We start from the raw sequence: 13,419 nt of genomic DNA on the forward strand, positions 1-13,419 counted from the left end.
AATGGACATGAATCTGAGCAAGCTCCAGGAGTTAGTGATGGACAGGGAAGCCTGGCCTGCGGCAGTCAATGGGGTTGCAAAGAGTCGGACACAACTGAGCGACTGAACTGACTGAACTGATTTATTTGGCTGCTCCGGGTTTTAGTTGCAGCATGTGGGATCTAGTTCCCTGACCGGGGAGCACGAACCTGGGCTCCCTGCATTGGGAGTGTGGAATCTTAGCTGCTGGACCACCAGGGAAGTCCCCGTTTTGTATTATTTTCTTCTCTCATTATTTATTTAGTTGGCTTTGCATTTGCTGGCAAGCTTAGCCCTCATCAATAGGGCTAGAGACAGATCCCTTGATCCAGAGCACAGGCAGGAACTCTGATAACAGCACTTTCTGCCCTAGAAGAGGAACCACTGCGTACCCGTTGCAGCCAGGCTCATGGTTGGCCTCCTAACTGGCTGCCAGTAGCCTCCACGGAGCAGACCCTGGTCTTGAAGGAACTGAGCTGGAGCTATCATCCTATTTAAACTAGGGCAGAGAGACCACCATTTGTCTTCCCCTTCAGAGCCAGCAATTTCTCCCCGTAATAAATGACTTCATTTTGCCGCTAGAGTTACAGAGGTTAAATTTACAGCTAAGTGCAATCCTTTACTCGTTACAGCGCCTTCCAGAGAATTCGCTCATTTATTAGCAAAAATATCACTTGGAGTCAGCAATAAAGGTGCGGATGTGCTCATAGAAAATTACTAAGAGTCCAATGTGGAAAAAATATAAATTATTACACCAAAAGTACTTCCACTTTTTTTCTCCTAAATTTAAAATAAAGTCCTAAGACATTTAAGGAGTTTGGTGTCTCCAGGCCCAGTTTCCTCCCAAGAATTAATGCTTGGTTTTCTAATCTTCTTGTACGACACCTGCCTATCCACACTGACCCTATCTGCGGTGGCTTTGAGCTTCACAACTCCCATCCCTGTATCCCCAGCCTAGGTTGTTCTTCCTTAACCAAACACCTATATGTCCAACTGCTCACTGGAGGTTTTCACCCACAAGTCCCACATATGCCTCTCATTTGACATAGTTTAAGCTAATTTTACCAATTATTTTTCAAAAATCAGAAACTCTTCCCCACAATCCTTCTTATTAGCATTACTATTATTTAAAATAATCATGATGGATAAATAAATGTCAACGTATCTAAAGCTTGTCGAGATAACTGGCAAACCATACCAGAGTATGTCTGTCAGGGTGTTTCTGGAGGAGATGGGCATTTGAATGGATAAATCAGGAAAAAAGTAAAGAAGATCCTTCACCCACAGGGGTGGACATCATCCAATCCACTGAGGGCCTGAGTGGAACAAGGAGGCACAGGAAGTGTGAATTTGGTCTCTCTGAAGCCGGGGCTCCATCGTCTCCTGCCCCCAGACATCGGTACTACTGGTTGTCAGAACTTTGGATTCGACTGAATTATACAGTGGGCTTTCTCGGTTCTTTAGCTTGGAATCTGCAGATGGCAGGACTTCCCAGTTGATTCACGAGACTACAATCCATATATATTCAGGGTTCTCCAGAGAAACTGAACCAATAGGATGTACACATATACACACGTAAGGAGAACGAGAACATGGGAGTTCCTCTGTGCTTTTCTCCTCTCCCCTCGGTCCACAACTAAATGCCTAAATGCTCAAAAACAACAATTGATTTTGTTTCCTTAGCATCTCCAACATCCTTCCCCTCCTGCCTCATTGTAAAAAGTGAAAGTGTTAGTCACTCAGTTGGGTCCAACTCTTTGCCACCCCATGGCCTATAGCCCACCAGGCTCCTCTGTCTGTGGAATTCTCCAGGCACGAATGGTGGGTGCCATTCTCTTTTCCAGGGGATCTTCCTGACCCAGGGATCGAACCTGGGTCTCTCTCATTGCGGGCAGATTCTTTACCGTCTGAGCCCCCAGGGAATCTCTGCCCCATAGCTACTACTCAATTCAGGCCTTCAGCATCTTTTAATTGAACAACTCTAACACTCTGTTATAGACTGAAGGTTTAGGTCTCCCCCAAATTCCCGTGTTTAACTCCTAACTCCCAAGGTGTGTCTCTGTTTGGAGACGGGACCTCTAAGAAAGGAATTAAGGTTGGATGAGGTCATAAGGGTAGGGACCTGATCTGATAGGAGTAGCATCCTTGTAAGAAGAAATACCAGAAACCTCTCATTCTTTTTCTCCAGGCAAGTACGGAGAGAAAGGTCATGTTAGGTCAAAGCAAGAAATCCAGGAAGAGAATCCTCACCAGCAATGGACTCATCCAGCTCCTTATTCTAGGACTTCTAGCCTCCAGAACTATGAAAAAATAAATGTTCTGTTGTTGAAGACACCCAGTTCATGTTATTTTGTAATGGCAGTCCTAGCAGAGTATTACAGTCTCCAAACCAGTCTCCTCCTCCATTGTTACCCTGGTGCCATGTCCAGACGATTGGAAGCACTGTGCCCAGAGTGACTTTTATAAAAATGACATGTTGATCACATTGTTTATTTCCCTAAGAAAAAAGAAAATTATTATTCCTCCATTGCCAGAGTATACACTCAGCCTCCTCTGTGATCTAGTTTTATCCACGACCCTCGCCTCATTCCTACCATCTCCCCTCCCCACACACAATCTCCCTCCATACCAAATAACCCACAGCTCCTGTGTCTTTTTCTGTCTGTCCACTCCTATCCTCTACCCCTCTCTTCTTTACCCTGTCTTCTCCTTCTCACTGGAGCCTGCTCTGACCTTCAACAAGCAAAAAACTGAACATCTCCCATGCTTCATATGACCGTTGTACCTCATTCACACCTCTATTCCAACACTTATCAAATGTCTAGTGGGATTTGTACATGTCTTCCCTACTTGGTCATGTGCTTCATTTACCATTGCATTTCTAGTGCCTAGCACATTGCCTGACATGCAACAGGCACTCAAAGTTTGTTTAATTGGAAGAACAACATGGGTAAAATATCAAGACTTTTGAAGTAGTAGGAATATTTTCCCTCCTACTACTTCAAAAGTAGATGACCTTATTTTATTTCTGTTGACTTTGATCTTGTTAAACCTATCTCATTACTCCAATCCAGCAAGATATGGGGGGGTGGGGGCGGGGGTGGAGATTGGCAGTTAGATCTAATAAAATGGATCCACCAGTCACATATTCTGCACCTTTAGCTAAGTCATTGATTTCATAAAGGGATTAATATGTCCTGGTGAGAGCCCTGAGAAAGGGCATTAAAAATATCCCTCTAAGTTTGAAATCAATTCATTAACTAATTACTTTCACATTTCACCTGCTTACTTATCCACCTAATTCTACTGCCATCCAATGCATTTTAACCTTTTTCCCTAAGCCATATCTGTCTAAGGATAAACCTGGCCACAAGAATGTCCCATCCATTACGTCATGCTTTAATCTGGAAAGTCATTGTTGCTTCTCCTACCCTCTTCCTTACCGTTTATGATACATACCCGTATTTAGCCTGCATACACTTAGGATTGATAAAGCTTACTCTAAACATTTTAAGCATTTTAGACATACTTTGAAATAGAATTTGAGCTCAAATTGTATTATATTTCCACTATTTTTACTACATGTAAAGCTGAGACTTTCAGAACACAGATTCTCAGGGACCCCTTGTATTAGTAGAACATTCCTTCATGATATGCTATTGGCCTCAACTGAAGGATATCAAAGACATGAGACATGAAAGTTATTTTCGTGTATCTTGTATCGATGTTACCAAGGACATTTTCACGGTGTCATAGCATGTCCTCTTTACATGAATCTACAAGAGAAATGTTTCACAGATTTTAGGTTCAGAAAAAGTGTTTCATTTATAGTTTGTCTCTAGTGGATAAATCTTGTAATTAAGCAGGTTCCCTCTTTGCTTTATTCCTCAGAAGTGTAAAAGTCCAATTTGCCGCGCTTCTCTAGCACCTCTCAAGGTGAGAAGATAAATGTGTTTGTGTGTAATCTTATGCCTTGCTTTAATCATTTAGTTTTTCTACCCCAAAAAATTATTTTAAAAATTGAGGCTTCTATTTCACATTTGTGTCAAATGTAGCACGTGAATCGGGGCAAAATAATTTTGTCTCTTTTCACAAATACGAAAATTGATAAAGGGAGACATTTAGGTAAAGTTTTAAGACTTTAATTCAAGGACACCGAGCTTTTATTTTTTAATAATTTTTATTTGTTCATTTATTTTTGGCTGTGCTTGGTCTTTTTCACTGCAGGGGCTTTTCTCTAGTTGTGGTGAGTGCTGGCTTCTCGTTGCGGTGGCTTCTTTGGTTGCAGAGCACAGGCTCACAGGCACATGAGGCTTCAGTAGTTGCGGCCTGTGGGCTCCGTAGTTGTGGCTACCCGGTCTAGAACACAGGCTCACAAGTTGTGGCAAACTGGCCTAGTTGCTCTGTGGCTTGTGGGATCCTCCCAGACCCGGGATCAAATCCACATCCCCTGCCTTGGCAGGCAGACTCTCAAACACTGAGCCACGAGGGAAGTTCCAGAGACCAGGCTTTCAAGATTATCTTGTTGCAAATAAATTCTTGTAATAAATTGTTTTCATGTTCAGGGTATGACTGTATAATGTCAAAACACTTGGGAAGTAAAAATTTCAATTACTTTGGTGCTGCTCCCACTTATTGTCACCGAAAGCAAACATTCATGTGATTGGTGGATCTTTTCCCTCTCTATATAAAAGTTGTAGTGTTGGCCCTGTAAACTGAAAATCTGCCTGCCTTGTATGTAAAAACTGTTCCCAGGAGACACAGGCTCTTAGTTCTACTTTTATGCCAAAGCTCTATCAAGGCCGGAGACTCTGTGCTCTTCCTAGAATCTGTAAGACAAAGGTAATGCTTCCTGGGTTCTACAGATCAATTGAGATAATAAATGTAAAAGCACCTTGAGAAATATGAAGTGCTATGTGATTACCTGGGCTTCCCAGGTGGAACTAGTGGTAAAGAACCCGCCTGCCAATGCAGGAGGCATAAGAGTAAGAGGATTCGATCCCTGGGTCGGGAAGATCTCCTGAAAGAAGGCATGGCAACCCACTCCGGTATTCCTGCCTGAAGAATCCCATGGACAGAGGAGCCTGGCGGGCTATAGCCCATACGGTAGCAAAGAATCAGACAGGACTGAAGCGACTTAGCATGTGATTATCAGAGAATGGCTCTGAGTCAAAAAACACATCATTAACATGGCTACACAATGATACTTCATCTACAAAGCTCCCTGCTTCTTTTCAGTAGAGCAGGTCACAGGAAACTTCATATCCACCCATGTGCAGGTCCATGAGTTAAAAAAGGGAAGTGCAGAGCCTTAGTATTTTAGCCATAGAAATAAGGAAGTGAGATGGTTTCCTAGAGAACCCCCAGATTTAACCAGCCAACTTCCACTTTTTTGGGGGGGTGGGGGTGGGAATGACTGTGCTTTAGAATATCAAGTTATCTATTTGCTTGCTTATAAAAATAAATTTATTTATATATATAAATTCATAAAATATAAATTTTATTTACTTAAAAATAAAAGTATTATTGTGATAAAATATGCATAACAAAATTTACCATTTTAACCATCTTTGAGTGTACAAAAAATTAGTGGCATTAGGTACAATCCCACTGTTGTGTAACCATTACCACTATCCCTTACCAGAACTTTTTCATCATCCCAAACAGAAACTCTGCACCTGTTAGACTCTGCACCTTCCACTTTGGGAGGCTCCATCTCTTTGGCCATCATGTGGCAATTTTCCCCCCAAGTCCAGGGTTAAACTTCCCTCTGTACAGGCTTCTCATTTCCCCTTCCTTGAAAAGTTGCTTTTCATCCAGGTAATAGGCAATTTTTGTCCTGTGCTATTAATTTTTTAGCATCATAACTTTAAGGGTTTTTTGCCTGCTTTGATGTATTGGACAAAAGTGGGAATGGAGGATCAGAATTCAATTCTTATTCTGGTCCATTTATATGCCCAGCTGGTAAAGGAATCTCATAGTCTTGACTCCCAGCGCCTCGGGTAAGCCTTGCTCCCTCCGTAGTTAGACCCTGCTTTGTCTGAACTACATGTGATCTGGGTCACATGGAGGACAAAGTGAAATGCCATGGGTAAATCAATACAAACCCACTTGAAACACAAGTTCATTTATGAAGGCTAATACATTAAATAGAGACAAATCAATTTCAGGCACAGTCTATTCCTAGAGAATCTGTATTACTAACTCTTGTGTAGCACACACTGGCAGGTGATAGGTACCTATCAAATGTTTGTTGAAACAAATTCATAATAAAATTATTGTAAACAGATTTTATAGTAATATCTAAATTTATGAGAAAGCCAAGAACTATGTTGAAAAAATGATAAAAGAAAAGTGCTTGCTATGAGCTTATTGGTGGCTCAGAAGATAAAGAATCCGCCTGCAATGCAGGAGACCTGGGTTTAATCCCTGGGTTAGGAAGATCCCCTGGAGAAGTGAACTGCTACCCACTCCAGTATTCTTGCCTGGAGAATTCCATGGACAGAGGAACCTGGCAGGCTACAGTACATGGGGTCACAAAGAGGTGAACACGACTGAGTGACTTTCATTTTACTTTACTTCATGAGTTTATTATATGCCAGATAATTGGACTGTCTTCAGTGTTCCTGATTTCACATAATCCTTCCATTAACCCAGAAAAGTAGCACTGTCAATTCTACCCACTTCTTGGAGAGGCTAAACAATTTGTTCAAGCTCATGGAGGAGTAGTAAGTGAAGAGGCTAGAATTCAAACCCAGACACAGCTCACTTGAATTCCTGTCTATTTTTCATCTGAGATCACTAAAACTATTCTAAAGTATAAACCCAGAGTATGCCATTCAATCTTTTTTGTGAAATAGCTAGTTGAACTTTGAGCTCTAGTCTGCAATCTGTGAGATGAAAGATGTAGGAAAGTTAGAAAAATAGGTGGTGGATTAGAAAATTCAGAAGTGATCTGAGATACTCTCATATATCCTGCTGGGTCTCTATTCTCAGGCTTGACATATTTCAACTACCCATTCTAGGGAAAAAAATATATTAACATTTAATATTGTTCTCTACCCTATGTTGGTATTTTTCAAGATTTATTTCAGTGTGGCTGAGAAACAACTCACAAATTCTAGGATGAAACAATCCTTGAGAGTCTCTAGAATTTATAATGGAAGATAATTAACAGGACTTCCTGGAACCTGGTCTGTTTCAGAGTAATAACATGGTTGTAATTTAGATACATCAGCTTCAAAAAGAGGCTGGTAATAAAAAATAATATTCGTACAAAAAGTATGGTATAGAAAATGATGCATAAACAATGTTGAGAAATAGATGAGTATAAGTTTTCAAAACATATATGTTTTAGAAACCATTACTTAAAAATGTATTTGACTTCCCTGGTGGACCAGATGTTAAGAATCTGCTTGTCAATGAGGGGAACATGAGTTCGATCCCTGGTCCAGGAAGACTCCATATGCCGAGGAGCAACTAAGGCTATGAGTCACAACTATCGAGTCTGAGATTCCTGGAGACTGTGCTCCTCAACAAGAGAACTCACCACAATGGGAAGCCTGCGCACTGCAGCTGGAGAATAGCCCCTGTCTCTGCAACTAGAGAAAGTCCACGTGTGGTAACAAAGACCCAGCATAGCCAATTAGTTAATTAATCAATTAAAAATACATACATTAATTGAATAAACAGAAAACTGCATTAAGTACTTATCACATCATTATGTCATTATCACATCAATTAACAACATCTGGACTTATCTAAAGTAGAAAATATAACATTGAACATAAAATCCTAGAAATTTATTGATGGAAAGATGGCGCATACACTTTGCTTACAAAGTCTTATGCCAAAAGTGAGAGTTATCAGTATGCTTGTGGTTTCATAGCAGGCAAAATATCTACACACAATTTTTTTTTAAATGATCATTGTAAATATTTATAAGGAAATCTTTGTAAATGTGCAGTTAGGATGTGTCAAATATACCCTCTCTTTGGTTGTATTTTCACCTGCAGAAACAAACAAAAAAGGCTCATCAGCTACAGCTATTCTTGAAAAGGTCTCTCATTGTGCTCCACTTACTTTTGCTAAATACTCTTCACAAATTTTTCTTTGAACTTGCAAATTTGAAATTCCTTTTTCTCAGAGGTGAAGTACCTTGATCCATTAAAATTCTGACATTTTAAACACAAATGGAAAACACATTTTTCCATTCATTATAATCCATACTTCCATGTCTACATGGCATGGATTAGAATACTTAAAACACCACAGTCACTACAGCTTTCCACAGCTCAGGAAATTACACACAATCACCACGAACAAGGCACCATGGAAAATCACGGTGGCTGCAATGATGTGGCCCACTCTCTCCCATCACCATTAGAAACAAATAGAAACAACACACACACACACACACACACACACACACACACTCTTCAAAGAATAAAAAGGAAGTGCCAAACTGCCAGAGAGAGAACTTCACACGGAGTATTAAAAACATAACTTAAGGAACCAGAGACTCAGAGGAGCAGCAGACACCAAATGAGATCCTAGTCTCTGGAATATTTTTTATCATACAATAGGAGATGTAATCTTTGCTATGCAAGACTATTGCTGTAACTGAGATCCCGCACATAGTTGCATATATTATGAAAGAGGAGCCAGAAAAACTCCACCTCCCACTAGAGGACACAACAGAGAAGTTTTTCACCAGCATACAGATCCGGTGCATAAAAAAGTCTTACGAGAAACCAAAATGCTAAAACTCCCCACATGTGGATAGTGAGCCCATATTTCTACTACTTGTCTTAGTCATTTCGGACTGGAGGAAACGGTGCTTATTTCCCAATGCTTCCAGCCTGTTGTTCTAGAGGAAAAAGAAAAAAAAGCAATACTGGCAGTTGTAAATCAGCCAACAAGCATTGAAAAGTCCCAAGTAGATGGCTGGGCCATGGATACTACACTGAGTTAAGGAGTAGACTGAAACACAGCTAAAGAAAGACATTATAAGTTGGAAGAGAGACCAAGGGAAATATCCTAGAATGAAACAGGAAGACAGAGATAAAATACAGGGAAGAGAAACTGGTTCAGAGGCAAGAATGAGAAGGGCAATCAAACATTAAATAATTTTCATGAAAAAAGTACAAGCATGCCTCATTTTATTGTGCTTTGTTGTGCTTTCCAGATCCTTTGGGTTTTTTTTTTTTTTTTTTTTGCACATTGAAGGTTTGTGGTAACCCTGCGTTGAGCATTTGCTCATTTTGTTTCTCTGGGTCACATGTTAATAATTCTTGCAATCTATCACACACTCCACCAGCAAACAGATGATGACTTGCTGAAGGTTCAGATAATGATTAGCATTTTTTTTAGCAAAAAAGTATTTTTAAATTAAGGTATATACATTGCTTTTTTTAAGACCTAATGCTATTTCACTTAAAAGACTACAGTATAGTATAAACATAACTTTTATATGCAATGGGAAACCAAAAATTCATTTGACTCACTTTATTGAAATATTCAGTTTATTGTGGTCTGAAACTGAACCCGCAGTGCCTTTAGGGTATGCTTGTATAAGGAGAAAATGTGAGAGTCAATTTATATACATAAATTATATATTTATAAATTCACAAATATATTTTATATATAATTACATAATAAATACATGCTTATAAGCTCTGAGAATGAAAGCATTGATCAACAAATCAATCATCAATCAAGTCCTCAAGATAAATACAAATAAGTCCAGACACAACATTGCAAAACTGGTAAAAAAAAAAAAAGAGGTATCAATGCACTCAGAGAGAACGGTAGAAATACACACTCGTGCACACAAAAATGAATGACAAGAGGAATAGTAAATTTCTCAGCAGAAATACACATGAAGAGATTATATAATAATATTATCTAAGTACTCAGGGAAAATAACTCAGAATTCTATACTCAGTTTAACTATCATTCAAGAATGAGGGCAATAGAGATACATTTTAAACCTATAACGGTTTTGAGAATCTGCCATTCAACAAATTTTAGTAGGAAAGAAATGCTATTCGAGGGAAGGATCAGGATTCAAATAGCAAGGGTAGGCAAAGCAATTGCTATGCCATGAGAAATGTAAATAGGCAGACTCTAAGTAAACTATGAATGTTAAACATGAAGGTAGGACTTCTACTACCTGATTTTAAGACTTACTCTAAAACTAGGATAATCAAGACAGAATGAGATTCATGTTAAAACAAGACAACCAGATCCATGGAATAAAATAAAAAAGTCCAGGGAAAGACCCACTCTTATACAACATTTGATTTTTGACCAAGGCATCAAAACAATTTAATAGGAAAAGAGAAGTCTTTACCACAAATGGTACTGGAATAGTTTGTTACCTCTATGAAAACAAAAATGAGCAGAAATTAATGCAATGGAAGACAAAGACATTACAGAGATGAGGAACATAGAGATCTTGAATACACAACAGAAGTCAAGAGAGAAGATAAAATGCTTCCATGGATCTATATGTGTCATGTTTAATCATGAGAAAATATTAGAAACAACTTTATGCCAATGAATTTGAACTTATAAAATTGAAAATTATTTAAAAAAACATAAAATATCAAAATTGGTTCAAGAAGAGGAAATCTGAACTTACCTATAACCATTTTAAAAATTGTCAGTGAACATATCTACTCACAAAAACAGGCATCAGAGCCAAATGATTTCATAGTGACTTTTTACTTAGGTAAAAAGAAAAAAGATAAGCTCTATGTTTCACAAATTATTCCAAAATTGAAGAACATGAGCAAGTTCCCCACTTAATTTTATGAAACGAATATTGCCTTTATAGCAATATTAGCAAAGAATAGTGTTTGAAAAAAAGAAAACTAGAGCTTAATCTTATTTATTAACATAGACTCCCAAAACTGTAATGAAATATTTAAAAAACTTAATCTACTGCTGCATTTTAAAAGGTAATATTTCATGAATAGATATGGTATACCCAAAGGGTACACGAGCCATTTAACACTAGAAAAATCCATTGAAGTTACTTAACAGAATAACAAGTAAAGGGCAGAAATTATCAGATCTTTTTAATGATTTCAGGAAAACAATTACTAAAATTCTAGATTTTTTTCATGATAAACAACTTAGCATATTAGGAATGGACTGGCCCTTCCTTAACAGAATAAAGGATATCTTAAAAAAAAAAAAGTAAAAAAAAAAATTATAGCTAACATCATACATAGTGGTGAAATGTCAGAAACTTTTATTTTGACTGATAGAAAAAAAAATAATGAGGTCCTGATTTCACAGTTTCTTTTCAGAAGTCTCCTGGAAATCCTGCATCAAACCATGAAAAAAAAAAAGATAAAGGGCATGGAACTTGATCTTGGCATCTACTATGGTTAACACAAGAGTATGAAGGCCTTTAGGGAAGGAAGTGTCTTTGTTTAGATTTTCTTACTAAAAGTCTAGTGGAGAGGTGAGGGGTTGAGTCAACAGGAGCCAAGGCAATGAAATAAACTCAGTGCCTCTGTGTTTTAAAGAGAGAATATTTGGATCTGAGAAAATGAGGCTGAAAAGAAGGGAGAGGAAAAGATTGCAATACTGCTAGAAGCCAAAGCCCGTATTTATCATAAATAGAAACTGGGGCCCAAGTTTTCTTAACATTGCCTAACAAAGATATTTGAACTTTTATGAATGTGTCTCTGTCGTGACAAAATGTTCAGTAAAGACCTGTACATGTGGTAATGGCTTCTGGGAGTGTTGCTTCTTTTTTTTTTTAAGGGACTGAAGGCTTACTGTAGTCCATGGGGTCACAAAGAGTAGGACACAACTGAGTGACTGAATTCCTTATCTAGTTCAACATGATGGAGAGCAGGAAAGTCATAACAACAGAGATTCTCAGATCTAAATAACTTAGCAGTAAAAGTAGCACAGAACCAGAGAAGACAATGATAACTTAAGTCCTATGAGAAGTCACAGGAATTTGGTGCATTGGGGCTTCCCAGGCAGTGCTAGTGATAAAGAACTTGCTTGTCAATGCAGGAGGCTTAAGAGAAGAGGGTTCGATCCCTGGGTCGGGAAGATCCCTCAGAGAAGGGCATGGCAAACTCTATGGTAACTCTATTTTTAGCTTTTTAAGGAACCTCTCTACTGCTTTTCATTGTGGCTGTACTAAATTACTTTCCCACCAACAGTGTAGAAGGGTTCCCCTTTCTCCACACCCTCTCCAGCATTTATTATTTGTAGCCTTTTTAATGATGGCCATTCTGACCAGTGTGAGATGGTAACTCATTGTGATTTTGACTTGCATTACTCTAATAATTCATGATACTGAGCATCTTTTCATTCATGTACCTGTTGGCCATCTTTATGTCTAAAGACAAAGTTCTTATTTTCTCTCATGCTTTTGAAATATTTAATATGAGTAGAAAGTTGTCCAGAGACTATGGACTACGAAAAAAGGAAACAAGTTCCTCCATGATTCTAATTTCTAAGTGCCTAAATATTTTATGCTAAAATACCTGTTTGGTAAAACTAACGTCAAAGTATAAATTAGTTATCTTAAAAACTGAATCCCACAGTAATTATTTAGCTTGAACATAGAATAACTTGAGGATATTAATATGAAGTACAAACAGTTCTCATTATAGTCAGAAGAGACTATTACTCTTTGGTTGCTATATTTAGCATTCAAATCATAATTATATAAAATTAGATTATAACAGTAGAAGCAACAGCTCTAGTCATATCAACTTTGGCAATATAAATATTCTGGAGGGACTTCTCTGGCAGGCCAGTGGTTAAAACTCTACACTTCCAATGCAGGGTGCAGGGGTTCAATTCTTGGTGGGGGACCTATGATTCCACATGCCATGCAGTACAACCAATAAATAAGTAAAATAAAATAAAACTTAAAAAAATATTCTGGAGTTACAATTAAGTCTTCATATGAACGGCTTTTTAAACTATTGCCAAAATATGAGGGACATTCTGGTTTCATAACATTTCCTCAGTTCAGTCAGTTCTGTCGCTCAGTCATGTCCGACTCTTTGCGACCCCACGAATCGCAGCACGCCTGCGTGGCCGTGAGGCGCTACCCCTCGCCGGAGGTCGGGCGGCGACGAGAGCGCCAGGCTGCGATGGCGCAGGAGCGGCCGAGAGGAACTACCTCAGGCCTGAGGTCAGGGGCGGCGGCCCAGACGCCCCGGCGCAGGAGGGCCGAGAAGAGCTACTCCACATTCAAGGTCAGGGGGGGCGGCCACGAGGAGATACCCCTCGTCCAAGGTAAGGAGCAGCGGCTGCGCTTTGCTGGAGCAGCGGTAAAGAGATACCCCACGTCCAAGGTAAGAGAAACCCAAGTAAGACTAGGTGTTTCGAGAGGGCATCAAAGGGCAGACATAC

The sequence above is a fragment of the Cervus elaphus genome, chromosome 7 (genome assembly GCF_910594005.1).
Source record: "Cervus elaphus chromosome 7, mCerEla1.1, whole genome shotgun sequence".
NCBI lineage: Eukaryota > Metazoa > Chordata > Mammalia > Artiodactyla > Cervidae > Cervus > Cervus elaphus.